The sequence below is a fragment of the Dipodomys merriami genome, unplaced genomic scaffold (assembly GCF_024711535.1).
Source record: "Dipodomys merriami isolate MVZ:Mamm:240054 unplaced genomic scaffold, mDipMer1.0.p SCAF_16, whole genome shotgun sequence".
Classification (NCBI taxonomy): Eukaryota; Metazoa; Chordata; class Mammalia; order Rodentia; family Heteromyidae; genus Dipodomys; species Dipodomys merriami.
In genome coordinates, this window is record NW_027202937.1 from 5,881,455 (window position 1) to 5,900,935 (window position 19,481).

General features: G+C 43.9%; 1 pseudogene; it reads left to right on the forward strand.

Annotated features, from left to right (window-relative positions):
- The first annotated feature begins 2,982 nt into the window (after positions 1 to 2,982).
- On the forward strand, positions 2,983 to 4,716 carry LOC138827916 (pre-mRNA-splicing factor SLU7 pseudogene; annotated as a pseudogene).
- The last annotated feature ends 14,765 nt before the right edge of the window (positions 4,717 to 19,481 follow it).

Below are 19,481 nucleotides of genomic sequence, written 5' to 3' on the forward strand. Positions count from 1 at the left end.
GAAAGTTAAAAATAAACGGTGCTGCAGTCTTGAGCTGCAGACCTCCCGACCCCATCCTTTGTCTTATTTTTCTCGTCCTCACCCCCTAATTCAGGATTCCCTTTCATTGCCTGCAGGCTCCGGCAATAGATGACTAGGCCAATGTTCAGGTTCCAGAGATAACTTAACAAATAATGAGTTAGTGGGAATGGTGTTATATGGGACCACTTTTAGGCCCCAGACCTGTGAGATCTTCTTCCTCATGCACAAAGCTAGAGATGTCTAATTTTATGTGTGCAGTGTAATTTTTAGAGGTAAAGCTCTGCATAATTGCAGGCCAGAGTCTCTAATCTGACTTATTAAATGTCACCCCAGTACTCTTAATCAGTTTCTCAGGCTGTATGACCGTGCTATTGCTATAGAAAAGGCAGTCTCTCTGGACCCTTAGAGACAGGACTGGCTGAGGTTCTGTGGTTATCTTTCTGTAAGAACTCATTGTTGTTCCCCACAGGAAAGAAGGGGTCTAGTAGAGTTAACTGCCCAATAACTGGTCATATCAGTAACTGACAGTGAACAGCCAATATAACACCAGTTTATTAGTTTCTCCATTTCCCTGTACATGGAGACCAGGCTTCTGTAGCTTTGCATAGCCATTGTCTCTACTGCTGTGACAGTTAAACCCGGGTTTAACTATCATAGTAGTTCTTGGACGATTAGTAATGAAGCCAATGCCAAAAGGTCAAGTTACTTTATCTGTATGTATTCCAGGAGGCATTAACAAGTCTTTGTACATTGCACAATATTATATCAAATACTATATCAGATGAGGAACCATTTTATGCCAAGGACAATCTGAGTATTAGGGGGACATATAAAATGACCAGTTAGGCAGATGCCCATCACCTGCTGATGAGAAGCACACATATCTGTCCCATCGTGTACCAAATGATTTGGTGGGCCAGAGAAGATCCACAAGCCGTATGTCCCCTGTCAGGCATCTATCAGGACTTGTTTGCCTATAATTAAGTTCTCGCCTTTCCAATACCTGACAAGTCAGCCAGGCACTTGGAGCTGCCCAGGAGTCTCTCCCCCCGCCCCTTACAGGTTACTTCCTTTCATGGTATATGGATGAAGAGCCTTCCATTGGGAAAAAATTCCCATGTCGCTCTATTTAAAAGCCCTCCTCAATGTATTTAAGAGTTTCCACTCAGATCAGCTCACATGGCCTACTCCATCTGGCAATACAACTTGCATTTTTTTCTTCCAGCTGGTTATAATGGACCCCTAGTAGTCCATAAAATCTCAAGGAAGGACCCTGAGAGAAGCAATGTAGGTGAAATGGAAAGCCATGGGTCTGCATCTTGGGCCCTCTGGTATTGCTTGGGTTCAGTTCTGATTTCACTATTTTTACCTCTGAATGATAGAGTCTGGGTTTGGTCCAATTTGATCTCGTGGGTCTAACTGACCTTCTGGCAGGTAGTGGAAAATTCCAGGTGTGGAGTCACTTCATACCATGTAGCTAAAGCTCCCATTTGACAGATACTAGTGGGACTTGAACCATTTCTTGGAAGACTTGTCTGTTGGTGGTGAGGTAGGACTACTGAAGGTCTTGAGCTCCAGGATACCTCATTCTGGTTTTCACTGAGGCCTGAAAAGTTCGGTGTTGCATCTTCCACTGGTAGTCAGTCTTTAATCTGTGATCCATTTTTTTTCCTGAATGAAAATCCTGTTACGTTCTTGTTTGAAAGTTATTTCATTGAACAAGTCAAGACTTACTGCTTAGTATTGTTCTGGATATTTCATTCATATTTAGAAGGAGAAGAAATGGAAAAACAGTAATCACTAAGATAATTTAACAATTTACTCTCCAAAAAGAAAAGACTTGGAAAGTTTCACCACAAAATTATAAATGTTTGAGGAGATGATCTGTATCAGGACATAAAAATGGCATCACCACAATAGTATGTACAATTCTTGGGTTTTCTGTTAAAACCTGAAAAAAAATCACTTTATGAACAAGTTGAACATTGAAAACAGGATGATTTTCTCCATAAGGGGTGCAGCTACCCTGCTAATGTTTATGAGAAACTACAGAATAATTATGAGTACTGGGGTAATGTTTGTTACTAGCTTCTTTTCAAAGATACCAGTAAACCAAACTTCCTCATGATACTGGTGCATGAGTTGAAATCTGATCAGGGAACATTAGAATAGTAAGATTTATCTTTCTATATTAACTTTTCCTGGGAAGTAGAGGTTAGATTCTCAGGATGGGCAGGAAGGATTGTGAGTTCTGCCTTGAATTAATTTGCCTACCAACTAGAGACTCAGTGCCCAAACTCAAGAGGTATTGGTTCCATGCAGGGGCTCACTCAAAATTCTTTTCAATTTATTTTGTGTTCCTAGGAATGGAACCCAGAACCACATACATCTACCAGGCAAGCTAGTCTACCACTGAGCTAACTCTGAGCTCCATTTTTATTTTTAATTGAAGCCAGTGAGTTTTGCTGAGAAGTTAAACATACTAATGGAAATAGGTTGCCTGAGTGACTACCCATTTCCAAATGTGGGAATTCCAACTCCAGATCAATAGGGAGAGACAACTAAGAATCTGTGCCTTAAGACACCTGACTTGCCTCCCCCATCCCTTGTGAAATGCTTCTTTCACACAGTGCAAGAGCTCCCAAGGACAATTATCAGGGTGGTGAGGATCAGTCTCATGAGTGATCCCACTGTTAGAGGGTAGGGAATGAGATAAAAAAAACATATTGCAGGAGGGAAGTAAACATCGGTGGCTTGGTTTACTTGTCTGTCAGGGAGTGGTTGTATAGGGAGCTTGGGACTGGGGTCTGACTATTTAAGTCAAGCAGACCTCAAACTCTTATGTAGCCCCAGACCAGCCTAGAACTCTCCATTCTCCTGTTCCAGCCTCCTGAGGACCAGGATTGTGTGTACCACCCACCTAACACATTCTACTGTTTTAATACAGATGGCCAGTTCACCATGTCATCGGCAGCTGTGGATATAGTTAATGCCGCACCCCTGTCCAGGTCCAAAGGCTGAGTTTAGAGGAACCAAAGAAGATGACTCGAGAGGACTAGAGGAAGGAGCTAGAAGAACAGTGGAAACTGGGTAATGCTCCTGCAAAAGTGGACGAAGAAGGAAAAGATAATCAATCCACACATCCCTCAGTATATTTCTTCAGTACCATGGTATATCCATCCATCGAAAAGACCCACCTTAAGGCACCAGAGACCACAACCCAAGAAACAGAAGCAGTTTAGTTCATCTGGAGAATGGTACAAGAGGGGTGTAAAAGAGAATTCCATAACCACCAAGTACCGCAAAGGTGCCTGCGAGACTGTGGGGCCATGATGCACAAGGAGGACGGCTTCGAGAGACCCAGGCAAGTTGGCGCCAAGTCTACCGGGACTATCATGGCACCAGATGAGCACGCCCAGCCTCAGCTCACGTTTGACTGTGACAGGAAGAGAGAGCCCTGGAAGAGCTACAATCCAGAACAACACATGAGAATCGTGGAAGAGTACACCAAAGTTGACCTGGCAAAATGAACACTGAAAGCCCAGAAATTACAAGAAGAATTGGCCTCAGGAAAATTAGTGGAACAAGCTAATTCTCCAAAACATCAGTGGGGAGAAGAGGAACCAAATTCTCAGACGGATAAAAGATCACAACAGTGAAGATGAGGATGAAGATAAATATGCAGAGGATATTGACATGCCTGGACAGAATTTTGAGTCTAAGAGGTGAATTACAGTCTGGAATCTAAGGATTCGAGAAGATATTGCAAAATATTTGAGAAATTTAGATCTAAATTCTGCCTACTATGATCCCAAAACTAGAGCGATGAGAGAGAATCCCTATGCCAATGCAGGGAAGAATCCAGATGAAGTGAGTTATGTAGGCGATAACTTCGTCAGGTACAGAGGTGATACCATTTCCATGGCTCAGACACAGTTGTCTGCCTGGGAGGCGTATGACAAGGGCTCAGAGGTGCGCCTGCAGGCAGATCCCACGAAGCTGGAGCTGTTGTATGAGTCCTTCAAAGAACAGACAGAAAGCATCCTGGAAAAGTATGGCGGCCAAGAACATCTGGATGCTCCTCCAGCTGAGTTGCTCTTAGCCCAGATGGAAGATGGAAGACTATGTGGAGTATTCACAGCATGGGACCGTCATCAAGGGGCAGGAGCGAGCCGTGGCCTGCTCCAAGTATGAAGATGACATGAAGATGCACAACCACCTGCACATCTGGGGATCTTACTGGAAAGAAGGTGGCCGATGGGGATACAAATGCTGTCACTCGTTCAAGCATTCCTACTGCCCTTGGGGATACAAATGCTGTCACTCATTCAAGCATTCCTACTGCCCTGGAGAAGCCGGGAAGGAGACTAACACTGAGGAGTGTGTGAGTGAGACTGGAGAAGAGTCGGTGAAGAAACCACAGACGCTCATGGAGATGCACCAAGAAAAGCTACAGGAAGAGAAGAAAAAGCACCGGAAGAGCGATGACAACGATGATGAAGAGAAGAAACAGGAGAAACTGAAAAAGGCACTGAATGCCAAGAAGGCCCGCCTGCTCCATGTCAAGGAGATCTTGCAGATGGACGAGAGAAAGCGGCCATACAACCGTGTATAGGAAACTCAAGGAAATGGAGGCCTACAGAATCAAACGTCAGGCTGGATGACCCAATGGCCTCTTTCCTGGGCCAGCAGTAACTGTCCAGGGTACAGTCCAGCATGCACCACAACCTCTTGTTCATCATAGATGAAAAACCATGACCTGTCCTTGAGGCCTGACTTCAATAAAGCTTTCAGAAGTCTCAAAAATTTAGGAGATCAACACAGGCATCTAAGCCTGGGGAAGATAGCCTATAGCCACTGCTTTCAAACTGCATCTTCATCACCAGAGCAATCATCTAGAGTTGCATCCTTTACCTTCTTCCCCATGTTCTTTTGTTCTCTGGATCTCTGCAAACAATAAGTTGACCCAAATCAGATGATTCTACCCCTAGAGCGTTGTCACTGGGGTTCCCACCCCCTGATAAGATGCTTGGCTAGTGAGAACTCCAGACCTGTTCTGAACCTGGGCGCATGGCCATGTTCTCAGCACAGATTGTCTCTCCCTCTCTGTAAGCAGTATGTTCCTTAGGTGACAAACTCTTGAGCCAGAGATCTGGGTCCATGGGTTACTGCTGTGCAGCTTCTAGCTTGCTCTTCTAATGTTCAGGTCCTTCAGGAAGCTTTGACAATATCTGACAGTTAACTGCCAGGAGCAAATGTTTGACCAGGAAGCTTGGTAACATTTGTAATCTCTGCTCTTAACAGGCTTCTTAGACTTCACCAAGAAATTTCACTTTCTTGGGATTTTTCAGTTTCAGGACTTCACCTCTGACTTCCTATCTGGCAGGATTGGAGTATTAGAAGTGGAGGGCATGCAGGATTTTAAAAGGCCATCCTTTAAAACAACAACAAAAAACCCTTCAATGACAGGTCTTATTCCTAGTCACCTGTCCAGGGGTAAAGGGTATTGCTTTCTTGGTGGATGAGTGGGGTGTGGGGGAGGGTACAGAACTCGAGGAGAAAAGTGCAGCAGTAGAGCTGATGAAAGTGAATTCTACAACTCATGGGTGAAGATGGGAGGGAGGAACTTGGAGAGCAAGAGGGAACAGAAGACACTGTATGGAAGGAAAGGTACTCGTTACCTGATTCGTGTAACTGTCACCCCTCTGTACATCCCCTCTATAGTGCAAATTAATATGTATATAATATAAAATACTCAGGGGCATTACACTTGTTTATAAGTCAATATGAACTGGGGGACTCTGTAGTCCTCCCCTCTCCTGACTTTTGATGTCTAAGCTATACGTATAAATTTCTCCCTAAAAGGTTGAGCCCAGAGGAAATCTTCCCAGTCCTGGAGCTCCATGTGTCAAAAGAGGAACATGATATACCTCTCCCTTTCTTCCAGAGATCAGGACCTGCCCTGGGGGGAGAGGAGCAGGCCCAGGGTTGGAGGGATGGTGACAAATGATTTAGAGGCCAAAAACATCCCAAAAGATGGTCTTTTTCTTTTGGTCCTGCTTTTTAAATTAAGGGCTCCTAATAGGATCCCCCTGACCTCCCCATTTCTTCCTCAAAGGACATGGTGGGAGTTACTTTCTCTACTAGGGCATTTTTCATTTAAAATGTCCACGATTCCAACATTAATAAAACTCATTTATTTCTCCCTGAGACTTGGGCGTTTGACCTTCATATTTGAACTCTCTGGGCAGGTCTCAGCCCAATTGTGGACGAGATTTTAGCCTTCTTGTTTTCACGTCACATACACCTTCTAGGCCTCTCTGAATAATTCCTCCAAACTTTGATCCTCCCAGTTCTGTCATCTTTGCAACTGTTAGTAACAAAAATGCAGCTTAATGATTCCATGCTTTAGGGAATTGTCAAAATTTTAACCCTGCATATTTTCTCACCTGATTTTTTTTCTTTTTCGCCTGAACTTCTGCCTCCTTCATTGCTGCCATACATCAAAGGCCTAGGCTAGGTTTGGGGGATCAGAAATGGATTCCCCAATCCCTTTCATGTTCATACACTTCCTGTCTGTGGGTTGAACCCCAGGATCTGGTGGGTTCTCTTTTCTACCCAGTCACAGCTGCTCTCCTAATTATAGCTCTCTCTTCCCTGGAGAATAAGGTTACAAAGATGGACATGAGTTCTGACCAGGTATAGATTTGTGGGCCTTCAAACTGATCAAAGTTCACAACCGCATCTGGGTCTCCTCAAAGGGGCTTTAATTCTCTTGGAAACTTGGGTTTTGTTGATACCCTGGGGGCTAGCACAGAAGTTCAAGTCACCATCTCCTGTTCAGATCTTCATAAGAGGGTAGAGGGTTTATGGTTGTACTCTGGGAGCGAAGGAAGTAGGAAATTCGGAACATCCTTCTAACCTTGTAGCAGCTCCATTTTTTGAGCCTCAAGAATGATGAACTTCAAACTGAAGGTGGAGCTGAAGCTGACAGGTGTTACCTGGGGGTTCAGGAAGGAGTTGATGCAGATCCTATGGAGGTTCCTGCTGCAATCTCCATCTGGAACTGGGGGACACTGGAAAGCAATGGTTTGAGGATTGTGCAGAGGAGGCATGTAGGAAAGAGGATCCCGCTCTGACATCTCTAGATTTTAAGGGGGAGGTAAGCAGGGAAGGAATCCCACTTGGAGGATGTCTCCTCTGGCTTAGTTTTATCTTTTTCCTAATTTTCAAGGAACAAGGGGTCCCTATTTCCAACAGGATGTATTCAATCTCTTCCTTGTTCACACACGTAAGCAACTGGAAGAACCCAGTCTTAATCTGATCCAGTTTTTGGCCAAAAAGCAGCCTGCTGAGTAAGAGGTTCCCAGGTCCAGGTGAAGCTGCAAATATTCAATCATTTGCTGCATCATTTTCTCTTTGGTTTGAGTATCAAACCAATATTTTAACGTCCATTTTAAAGGACTGTCCAGTGGGATCTCACTCATTTCGTGTACCTCAGAAGCTGCGCTATTTAGAATGTTCCCCCCTTAAGACTATCAGGGATCATTTCTATAGTTTGTTACTAGAATGTAACAAACTTGGTTTGTTGGTTTACCAAGCTAGTGAGAGAACCCTGTAGATGCTCAGCCTTCAAATTCTGGAGACGTCCTGCAAACTACTCCATGTGCTTTGTCGGTCTCCAAGCAATTCCCTTTTGGGGTGAAAGCTAGTTGAACGTACCTACGTAGCAGTACAAACCTGTGAGCTTCCTGTACCTGTGAGTAGGTGCAGGAAATCTGTCTGTAGTCACCTGCATGCCTCCAGCACTGTGGATCAAGACTTGACCCTTGGATTTCACGTCCACATGTACCTGTCACTGGACACCCCCGGTTCCCTGCAACAAGGCAGAGGGATACTCTCTCCCCCAGGAGAAAGGGCTTCTGGGCACCTCTCCCAGATGGAGAGATCCTGGACAAGGCTCCACATCGTTAGAGTTGTGTACTCTTAAACAGAGTCACAACTGAAGACATGAGAGCAAAGATCTCAGCAAGGCAAAATTTATTTCTGTGCAGAACGATGTACTGTTCACTGAAATCCTGGCAAGCAAGCACACAGCAGGTGGGCTGGTCCCTTTCTGTCTCTCATACAGAAGGTGTGCCCAGGTGCATGATCTGCTCAGTACTGGCTAGTTTGAAGAAGGTAATTTTTTTAGGATGGTGGTTTAATGTAACAGGACTAGGATGTCTTAACAAGAATAGGAATAAGGCATAACTAAAAGTTAATGAGCTTGTAACAGGATGTCTTAGTAGAAGCCAAATAGGATGTAACTAAAACTTAATGAGCTTGTAACAGGGTTTCTTAACAGAAGCAGAATAGGATGTAAGTAAAATTAACAAGAGCCAAGCCACTTGGCCAAAGTAGAAGCTTTCAGAAAACAGTTCTCACAGAATTGATAGGAAAGTGGTACACTTTGACTTACTTTCATAGAAAAAACTTTTCTTGCACTACCTAGTAGGCATCAAGCCCTGAGTTTAAACCTTAGTACCACCAGAAAATTCACTTTAAAAACAAGGAGGGTGAATAAGATTTTAAAACTTTGAAACCAAAGACATGTAAACAAGCTCCGGCTCCATAGCCCCCATGCTGTCTTCAGTGTTCTATTGTGCACTCGGCCATCACGCTTCAGATGTCTGAGATCTCCGTGAAGGCCCAGCAATTCCATTGTTGGATTCTAATATATCCTTTCCAGCCCTGTTTGGCCTCAGGTTTTTGTAGTATCTGGTTTTTTGTGAAATCTTCGGGAATCCAGTTTATACGAAGATGTATACATTTGTGGACACTTGAAAGACTCCCAAACAGCTGTTCACAGGCTTTCGTCATAGATTCTTAAGTGACCTTGACTCCAGTCCTTCAATATCTTTGTGTTAGATATGGCATAACACTTGTATGACTTGATTAGAACAATGGCTCTGAAAATGCTGGTACTTAATATTTCCAGTGTACCATATCTCGTGGGCGTTGTGTGCAACTATGACCCCAATCTCTACTGAATCAATGTGTCCTGTGAGATATCTGAATGGCTCCATTCTTGGAGAGTATGCCAACAAGAGCCACTAGTACTGCCCAGGGGCAAATTCCTAAACGTTTCTTAACAATTGTGCGTGAGTTAGAACTGCCCTGGTCCTCTGAGTGGAATGGAAAAGAAGGCATCTGACCGTGGGTCTCCACACCACATCTGAAGTCTTGACTGCTCTGTTCTAGTGAAGATGGTTTTATTCAAGTTTTCAGTCATTGAACCTTATGCTTCCAGGTTCTCTACAGGCCAGAAAGGCAGAGAGCTGTTGAAGAAAGAACTCTTGATAATGTGAAGCTTCTTGAAGCTGGTACTAACATGCACCACCTTCGCTCACTTCATCTCCAAAATGTGATTTTTGATTCTCTGTCTTGGCCAAGGGGTTGTAGTTTCAGATTTTGCTTGGCACTCTCCACTATCATAACATTCATTAAGCCCAAGAATGCAGTGTGTAGACGACTATGATTCTATGTAGGTACTAACATGTACAAGGACTGGAGGAATTACCTATGGGAAGGGCTTAGGTCCATTGAATCATATGCTTGGACCATTTTTAACTTGAATCTGTAGGTCACACTAACCATGTTCAGGTTTCTGGTCTCCAGGCATTGAAATCCTTGGGGACCTTGTATCTAAGAAAGTTGATACAATGACTGGGTTTCCTTGAACCATGCCTGCTGCCTTCCAGCCGCAGCACGGAGAGAAGGCTGAAGGCACAACTTTCTTCCAGCAAATGCCTCAGCTACATACACTTCCTATATTTGTCAGATGCTGGCATCACATTGTTCCAGGACCCACCGCGCCAACAAGTGTGGATAGTCCGCATCCTTCCTCATTCTATTTCAAATGATCTTTGTCTACCATGCTCTCTCAGATAAATCCCCAGGCCCAAAGCGGAGAAAAATGCTTTCTCAAATAAAAGGGCAAGTACTTGCAGCCCAGAGGGTTGGAGTCAATGGCCGGGAGCCTTTGCTCACACGTTGCCAGCTCCTGGCACTTCAGGGTCTACAACACATACCTAACAAGGGTTCTCTGAAAAGCAGATAGATCCTTGGTGGAGTGTGAAAGCACCCACCATCCTGGGTACCTGGACCACTGATCAGTCCATTGTCTGGGTTTAAATGAGTTTGAGAATTTTGGGAGGAAGAAAATTTGAGACTACTGCCATGGGGCCTTTTGCTCACCCATTGTTTCTCTCTTGATCAGAGAAAATAGGAAACAGCTTTTATCTAAGATTCTCTATTCTTCCCCAGGGATGTCAGGCTCAATTATTCACCCTTGACTCACTGTGGAAGATTCCATGATTATCCTTCCAACTGATTTAGACTTTTATAGATTTCTGAAGGCTTAAGTGATACTTCCTGGCACTGATCTTGAGTCTCTCTCTCTTCCCACCCTTCTCCCTTCAAGAGTATGAAAAGTAGCTTGAATTTTAAACTTCAAGTTCAACTTTTGGACTTTGTAATGTCTGGGTCACATGTATAAACTGTTTCCAGTTATCCCAAAGAAAGGGATAGTTTAGTCCTTCCACACCACCTCACATGTGGCGGTGGTGGACTGTAAGCCTCTGGGACTTCCTTCCTTGACACCCTCCATGTTGGACCCAGCACAATCACCTCTGAGCCGCTAAGGTGGTCTCTATAGGTGGAGACTCCTAAAATGTACGTCTTGCACCAAGAGCCCCAGCAAAGGACAGCACTGAGCTTGTGGGAAAGGTGAGGTTCCTTTTAGAGATACTTCACCCATTGCCTTGATTAAAGTCACGTGTGTGTCCTCACACAGAACATAGTTCTGCCGGTCTTCAGGCCTTGTACAACCTATACATTCTCCGGTCTTTTTCCCTTTGCCATGACAACTCCAAAAGATGGGAGAATGAGATGCTCAATGCTGAGCAAAGTTACAAGAGCAACCATTACTGTGAGGTTGCCGTACCTGGCCACCTTGGCCAGAGATGCATATGATGTGCTGAAAGAGTGTGAAGTTGAATAATCTCTGCAGCTTCAAATGAGAACTCTTGAAATCCAGTCCTAGAAGAGGTCTCTGGGGTCCTGTTGCTACTTTCTTATGGTTTTATAGGATACAATTTCTTTCCACTTTAATTCATGCCTAGTGCTAGGATTTAATCCCTCGTTATCCTCCTGGTATCCAGGAAAAAGAAACAAAAGAAACTTCCAGGTTAGAAGTTTTTGCACTGTCCTTCTGCATAGGGAAGGAGATCACCCCTGCAACTGGAGGTTTGGGGCTGTCCGACAAACTAGAATCCTTAAGGGAGCTCATCTAGGTATTTCTATCCTGTGGTTCTTCTCTGCTTTTTCCAGCCAGGGTTGACACAGAAGCAGACCAGCCTTGATGAGCCTGCCTGCCATTAGTCAAATACTTGGGTAGTTGGAACTTCAGTCAATGGTAGTATGGCCTCCTAAAGTGGGCAGGGGAGGTAGGCGGGTTCAAGGGCTTGAGGAACACATACACTCCTTAGACACAGTATGAAGTATTTCTCCTGGCTTAAAGACAATGAGGAACCCCAAAGGCCCACAATAACCTAGGAAGAGTCCTGTGAGGAAGAACTATCTTGAGAATGGTACGTGTAGCAGTAGAGATGAGACCAGGAGACTCTATAAGCCAGATGGAAGAAGATATGATTTCAGACAGAATGTCTCTCGTGGCCCTTGACTGCAAAAACAAAGACTGCATTGCTGACCTACTTCCCTAGAGATACTATCTACTAGTTTGGATAGGAGCATGGCCATGCATGGCTTGAAGGTTCTAGAAGGGAGAGGCTATGTCCTTAAGATTGTAAGTAGTGTCTCAAACTGTCTTAATTCCTGGCTCACAGAAAAGGCAACCACCATGCCACAGTCCAGCCGCAGCATGAACAGGGGCTCCCGAGGGGCAAGGGGGTTGATGAAGGAGATAGAGAGGAGGCTAAAGGCACAACTGTTTATTTCAGCAAAAGCCTCAGCTATATACACTTTCTATTTGTCAGATGCTGGCATCACATTGTCCCAGGACCCACCGTGCCAACAAGTGCAGATAGTACATAGCCTTTCTCATTCTATCTCAAACAATCTTTGTCTGCCATACTCCCTCAGAGAAGCCCTCAGGCCCAGAGCTGAGAAAAATGCTTCCTCAAATAAAAGGGCAAGTACTTACAGCCCAGAGGGCTGGAGTCAATGGCTGGGAGCCTTTGCTCACAGTTCCTGCCACCTTGGGTCTACAACATTTCCCCCCTTTATTTTTTAAATTGAGCAAGTATCTGTTAGCCTGGACCTGGGCAAAGCAGTGGATCATAATATCTCAGGAAGAATAGCACAAACAGAACAATGCTCAAATACCAAAAGGAGTGCTGTAACAAATGTCCTGGGTTGCATCCTTGCAGGGAATGAAGAACTGATGCAGCCAAGTCTTTAGGGTCTGCTACGTTTAGGGTGGAGTGGCCAGTATCAAATATCTTTCCCTGAAGCTGTATAATATCAAAGCTCAAATTATCATGGGACCAGATTCCTTGAATATGACCATGGGTATGGGTCCAAGTCACACTTCCATCCTATTTAAGAGGGGTAACACAATGGACAGATCAGCATGACATGTCATTTTTAACTGAGTCTTTCGCAGTTTTACCTGATTATTAACATACATCATGGCTGTTTCCGAAGCATTTCAACGTTTCACAATCTGTTTATCCCCTAGCACTTTGGGTCCCAAGGGCATTAGAAACATTTTGAGCCAAAGCATTACATGTTGTGCTGTGTATGTATGGTTTGGGTGAGGGCCACAGCAGAGCAGTAGCACTGGCAATGAGAGTTATGGTAACAATGTTTTTCTTCTGAGGAGTCCAGATCTGCTTCTGCAGATGCTGACGTGGGACCCCCTGAAGGGCAGCAGCCAATCATTCCCTGCACATAAGAGGGCCCAATGTCAGCACAAAGGCAATCCTACAAGGCCTTGTTAGGCCCTGTTTTCTTCCAGGGCCTAACTGCTGCCGGAAACACAGCAATTTTAAAAGCTAGTTGTTGGACCAGGATTGTGCCAGCTTTACCATCAACTACAATGTGGCTAACGGCTTTAAGAAGGTGGGAAACATTCTTGAAACATCAGGCCCCTGTCTGGTCTTATACAACAACTCAGTCCTAGGAAGTAGGGAGCTTTTTCCAGGCCTTGGTTGTACATACATTAATCTGCCCATAAGCAACTTCAGAGTAATAGATCTGCTGCTGAACATCAGAGTATTCACCCATACTCACCAGCATGTCATAAGTTGTCGCTACCGCCTCGTCCACCAAGGAAGACACGACACCGAACTCTTCTCTCTGCAGTTTATTCAGGACCTTTCAGTAATCTTCTGACCCCAACCCCGGGGAGAATTCCCCACAGCCTTAAGTACCCGCTGGGTAGCCAACCCTGATACGCCACGTGGGAACCACCAATAGGTTCAGGTGCGCGAAAGCAAGCCAGATTCTTTGCCTTAGCCATATAAGGAGTTGTTTACCACAGAGAGCACTCGCCATCGGGAAGGCGGAGGGCGGAAGCCGGCGCCATCTTCCAGGTGCGGCCTCTCGCAGCTCCCTACAATAAGTTACAGGGATGTTGGTGCAGTTATTTTGCCACCCGATCGACCTTTCCATCCATTGTGCCTTCCATCATAGGTAATCCCCCCCCCAATTGAGGCAGGCCTGAGCAATTTTCTTCCAGTCCCCTGGGCAGAATGCCTGATGGGCCAAATGATCAACCGGGGATGAAGTAAAGGGAGCAGTTGCCCCATATTGAGCAGTAGAAACCTTGATTTCTTTTAATTCCTTAAAATTTAGAATACCATACTGACGATTGCCTCTGTCTTATAAGACAGGAAAAAGTAGAAGTCCCCAGAATCCTCACCCTGGACTGCAGACAGAGGTGGTGGAGTCTGAATTGAGAGCAGGTGGTAATTACCTTCCCTTTTTATCACAGAGAAGGTAGCTCTCACAGGGCCGGGCATAGGGTAGGGCTGCTGCCCTAGAGGGTCTTTGTCTTTTTTACAGAGTGTTGAAAACCCGACAGACTTTTAAGGTTTCTAACGCTCCCACACTCAGACTTGACAGTCCTCTCCCTTCACATCTGATGTACAAAGGAGGGTCTATTTTTTCCTCAGACAAGGATTTTATAGTAACAATTTCAATCTGGTGATTGGGGTCAAGACTCTCTCGAATCATATTCCAACTAGAGAATGTCTGATAACTGGAATAAATGACCATATATAATCTACTTTCTGGGAGGAACAATTGGAACAGGCCTGAGAGTATAGTCAGGCCGTAGCCTTCAGGAATGCCGCTTCCTCGCACCTGCTTGTTGTTGAGACTAGAGACTGGCTTGAGGATCAAGAGTTATTTCTAGAGCTTGACAAGTAAACGGGCCTCTTTTACTGGAAATGACACCATTGGTGGGCACTAGGGAAAAGCTGCTGGAGAAAGGCTGAGCGTATGGTGTTGTATCCATAAGTTCTCTCTGACCTCCTCATTTAGTAGCATCCCCTTGTCGGCAGGGATAAACTCCCATTGCTCACTATGTCTAACAGGTTAATCTCCTTGGTGTCCTAGACACATTACTTGCTATTTATGATTAATGGTGCATTTATAAAGATGATGCCAAGTGTCATGTGCCCTAAACATTAACCCCTGCCAATTGAAAGAGACGACAATGCGATGGTTTGTTACAAATAAACCAACAGCTGAACAATTCCAGTACAATAGGGAGATTGGGGTCAGGCTAATTAGTTCAATAGAAGGAATTTAGGCGATAGGCTCCCAAGCTTTCAAGAGCTGGATGTCAACCAGGAAATACTGAAGAAATCCATATAAATGGTGGAAGCTACTTCAATGTAGTAGCACTGTGGCTTCTTCAGAAGAGGTCTCCCAGAGGTGGGCATGGGGAGACCATGGCCCTTTCAGAGTGTATCTGCAGGAACCTGGAAGGGAATGTCAGAAGGGAAATAGCCCCTGTAGCAGACTGCTTGGGTGGGGGGAAGGGTGCGTGGTTCTAACTTCTTTCCCTCAGCCTCCAGTTCTGCATGCTTCCCACTAGCCAAATCTAGCCGAGAAGCCAGACCCAGAGCCCAGAAGATGGAGGTCACTCCCAAGTTCCTCTGCCTTACATCTTGTAGCATGTTGGTGACTTTTATCTGGACTGTGTGTGAGGTACCACAGGGCTAGTACAGCACCCTAACCTCTTAGGTAAGCCTTCTCTTGATCTGGACAACCGCCAGTGTTTCTCAGAGAAGCATGCTCTAGCCTTTTCTCCTGCTTCATTCATGAAAATGGACATAAGAATTTTATCACAAGGCAGTATGATTCAGTGGGTTAACATGGGTATGAAACACCAGCGAGCAGGTAGTTATGAAAAGGTATTGAAAAGAGGGTCCCATAATAAACAAGAACCCAGTGGACTGCTAAATTCTCATTGTTTGATGTTGGCAAGAGGCCGAAATCCAGTTGGCTTTGGCTACTTATGGGGGAACTGAGTAATTTTTGGGAGGCAGCACCAAGAGTCCTTGAAGGTGAAGAGCACATGTATATGTTTTGATAACTAGCACAAACACGGGGCTGTGTGGGACACGTTGGTAGAAGTGGTCCCAGAGTGTGAGGATGATGGCTGGACTTGGGACAAAGAGCAGAAGGAAGCATTGTAAAAACTCTAGAGAAAAGTAAATTCAGTGACAGACTGATCAGAAGCCAAGCAGTGGACCCAGATCTCACACATTCTGGGCCTCAAGCATTGGGACTACTGGGTTTTTATGAGACTACCGTTTTTTTTTAAGGGGTCAAGTTACAAAAGCTGTGCCAGCTAAGTGGGTCTATGGAGGTCGCACCATGAGGAGGAGACATGTACAAAGAGGAGGGGGAATGAAAGAAGTTTCTAGTGAGAAGGGGCAGGAACAGCTGGATATCTTTAACCTTTCGTTGTCTGGGACATGCTAACCTTGGCTTGTGTCAGGTAATCTTCTGTTTCCTCCTGCATTTACTATGGGTAGGGAGGCTGATTGTGTGTATTCATGTCTGTTTCTTCACTGTGACGTATTTCTGAACTCCATTTGTGGTCCAAAGTTTAGTGACTGGATTACACTGACTTTATCCAAACCTCACTTTTCCATCACCCTGTAACTAAATGACTTCGGTTCATATAGTGATTGATTTTTTAAAATTTAAAAAAGCAACAGTTCTGTGCTCATGTCTTGAATGGGACATTGAAGGAATGTCAATCCTGCAGTGGTGGCTCCTACCCTTTAAATCTGAAGCTAGTTTTGTGACTTGGTTTGGGCAATAGATTGTAGCAGAAAGGAAATAACTGTTTCCAAACCTGGGTCTTTGCACACCTTTCCTTACTTTTTTTTCTCCTCCTAATCCCTCTCATGAGGAAGAGCCTAAGCTACGGGGAGTCTCCTGGTAATCATATCTCGAGGACCTGTCCTTGTGAGGGCCTTTCTCTATCAGCCAATTGGGTGAGTTGACTTTGAAATGAGCATGCTCACTGAGGACAAGGAAAGCAGCCTGCCAGCTGTGTCCACAAGACAAGTCTGATTCCCTTCCAAGATGATCTGACTTGATAAATGCAATGACTGTCTCAAGTTCCACCCCTTCCTGCTCCTTCTATATAGGATAATACAAAAAGAAAAGATGTGAGTTCTCCAAAATAGTTCTTCAGGCAGAGTCCTTCAGATCTTCACTAGTATGCAAGTACTTTGCTAAACCTTTAAATAGTGGGCAGAGGTGCCAGCCCGAGGAGCCAATACAAAATCATAAGCTTAACCTATGCCCAGATGCTTAGAGAAAGTGGGCTTTTGTTACTTAAAGGACATGTCCTTGATCTCCAGCAAAACTTTTTCCAATATTCATGAAAGGATTCCTAATGGCCAGTTTGTGCTAACTGCCTGTACTCGTCACTTGAAGGTAGAGTAGGCCCAATGCCTCTTGATCATCCTTCTCTCAGAAATGATGATTGGTTACTAGCTTTGCAGAAGAATCTAATTTTTATTAGATAATATTCAACAAGGCCTTGAGTAGATGGCTTGCAGTAGATGGCCTTGTCATCTTCTGTGATGTCTGACACTCTATGGTACAAGATGAGAGTGAGACATGACCAAAACATTCCCAGTGTGGAATGGGCTTAGCTCCTGTGCATATGACCTAGTCAACACTGAACATACTTGCTTATTTATGACTCTGGTGAGTGAGTCCCATGATCAGGTTGTCTTGCTGCCCCCAAATTGCTATTCTGACTTCCTACAAGGTGGTTTCCTTTTGATGTGCTATAGATGGCCCTTCAGAATTCAATTGAATTGACCTAACATGCTTGAAAGACTTTCAGATCTCCACTCAAATGTTGGGACTCACCTGATGAAATTGATGGGGGAAAAAAATCCTAGCATTCTTGGCAACCTATTCCTATTTCCTGCTCAATTTTTTTTTGGGGGGGGAGCTGGTGAAGGGAATTATAACTGAAAGAGGTCAGTATTCTAGGCTCTGGGGGTCCTGCTTATTTTTAGTGACCGTCACTAATAATTGTGGAATAGTAAGAAACTTTTTGTTCACAGGGGCTGGAGGTGATCACGATGCCCGTGTTCATATATTTTGATACATGCTATGAGCTAGGTTCTGCTAAAGCCCTCTGGGTCTCAAGTCAGTTAGTGGTGTGGTGGGGTAGAGTAGACTCATAGCATCTTTAGGTTCATGGTAATAAAGAGACACCCACTGAGGAAAATTGGTAAATGCCCTAGATGTATAGAATGGAGTACTAGATTGTTTCCCACACTGATGACTAGCTTCGGCTAAAGATCTGTCCTGTAAAACTTTCACTGAAGCCCTTTTGGGCTTTAGGAGATGATCACAAACTTTTACCTTGTTTGTAAGGACTTTGGGCTTTGTCAGAGGCATGTTTTCACACAAAGGCCTGAAATCCTCAGCAGACTCTAGTGGTTTAAATGTAATGGATAATGCATAACTGCCAAAGAACTTCTCAGTATGAACTGAGCTGTATAATACACCCAATGGTCATTAAAAATTTGCTTCTGAAACTTTAATTTTTCCATCCTTAGTCAAAGCCATTTGTAATGTGTAAAAGGCATACTTGGTATACTTAAAGCTTAAGCTAGACAAAAGCTAGATATTTTGGATTTTGCAAAGCTCCAATAGAGTCCTAGGACTCCTGGGCATACCCAGGAGGGTGTGTATATATGGGGGAAACCACAAAGCACCCCTAAACTCTAACCTCTGGCTGGCATCAAGACTCAGCATAGAAAATAAAGGCTCAGGCAGTGTTCAACTGCACAGCTAGCATTGAAAGATGGCCCTTGTAGAGTCAGACAGCCCCTCAGTAAGTACTAGAAGTTTTATTGATTGCAGCCATTTAAGGAAACGTGTCCTATCTGCAGCTAACCATTTAGCTAGCTGAACAGACTTCAGTGGTCATATAAAACCAGCAAGTACTTTACAGAACTCAGCTCCCAATCAAATGACAAGTCCTGGGAAGAATCCTGCTTCTAGACTGACCGTATTATTATTTAATTTCCAGCTTAAAACATGTGAAGACAGCAATTAAGAAATCAAGACAACCTAGGTTTTAGAATCACCAATAGTGATTGTGAATCATCAACTTAAATTCTTGTCCAAGAAATTATGCTCCACCAAAATCCTAAATGGGAAAGGTGTCTTGATTAATAGAAAATATTAAAGATGATTTTTACAGAACTTCAATTTAATAAAAAATAAACTTCAGCAGAGAGGTAACAGCAGAAGGAGGAAGAATCTGTAAACTTAAAGACAAATGAATTGAAGATGAGATTATAGATTTTAAAATCTTCTTGATAAAGGCTGAGGCAGGAGGTTTACAAGTTCAAAGCTAGCTTTGAAATCTATTCCAGGACCTTCTCAAAAAGAAAATGGTTTCACGGCCATTTGATTTTGTACTGAAAATCCTTAATTTGTATAGTTTTTGAAAGGGTAAATGTTATGGTATGTGTGTTATAGGTCAATAAAAAGAAAACAATAACAGAACATGGACCCTACAAAGTGTAAGTAAAAAGGGTAATCTTTCACTGCATGAGAGATGTAAGAATTAAGTAAAGCTGTTCTAGTATATTTGCATCCCGTGCTAGTAAGTACACTGCTGGGCCCCACTCATTTTGTGGGTGTTGGCCTAAGTTGATAGAATGCTTGCTTGACAGTCCAGCGGTATCAACCATTAACAGTTTCTAGTAATTTTCTAGCAGTTGAGACTAAAAGCCATCTTGTAGACTAAAATTATTTTTAAGAAGAAATGCTGAGATACTGAGTGTTTAACCCCAGTTTTTATTAAATAAACCATAGCAGAGACATTAGGTAGAATATCTACCATCTAAGTAACTATAAAAATTTTGAAAGCAGAGATAAAATCAAAGTGG